The sequence below is a fragment of the Penaeus monodon genome, chromosome 19, assembly GCF_015228065.2.
Source record: "Penaeus monodon isolate SGIC_2016 chromosome 19, NSTDA_Pmon_1, whole genome shotgun sequence".
NCBI lineage: Eukaryota > Metazoa > Arthropoda > Malacostraca > Decapoda > Penaeidae > Penaeus > Penaeus monodon.
In genome coordinates this window covers 14,612,066-14,612,855 of record NC_051404.1, presented here as the reverse complement: position 1 = coordinate 14,612,855, position 790 = coordinate 14,612,066, and positions in this window count along the sequence as shown.

Genomic DNA, 790 nt, shown 5'->3' with positions numbered 1-790 from the left:
AGGATATACATATATAACTTGTGTGGAAGTTTTCAAGGTAGTGATGTTAGATTTATATTGAAAGTATTTTGATTATCTCTGGATACATGTGTTACCTGGGGTTCCTAACTCTTGTACATCAAAGTCATTCCAGTTAGCTTTAGGTAATTATATTTTTACACCCGATTGCATGCCAATAAGTAACAAATTTTGATATTGAAGCCACTGAGTAAGAGCTCCAAGGATAGAAAGTTACTAGAGTATTGCTAAAATGAATTTAGTGATTTGTTCTAGGGAAACCAAGTACAATAACAGACTGCTTTTTGTGTGTCATGAAGAAACACTTGCTTTGACAGAATGTTGTTTGATGAAAGATGCTAATGATTTCTTTTTTTGTTTTGAATCATATGAAACTCTAGGATTGAAGATATTTATGCAACAATATAGCTAGATACAAAAGGAAGAAAAGGAATTAATCTGAAAATTATTCAGAAAACGAGGATCAAGATGGAGCTTCTATTTTAGTTTTCTTATAAAGGCAGTTGCTAGTTACTCATTTGGAGGCATTGATTCTAGGCAATATTTATTAAGTATTGTTATTATTCCTAGTCACTTTGTTTACTAGGTTTTCTGCATACAGCACATATTAAAAGCTAAACTATGTCATCCACTGTCAAGCACAAACTAAATTTGCACAATAGATCTATTCGTAGAATTTTCACCATGATAAAAAGCAATTGTTCTTTACATGTGCATACACAGGCACACACAAACACTCACATAAATTATTTTGTACCTATTAATATACCTA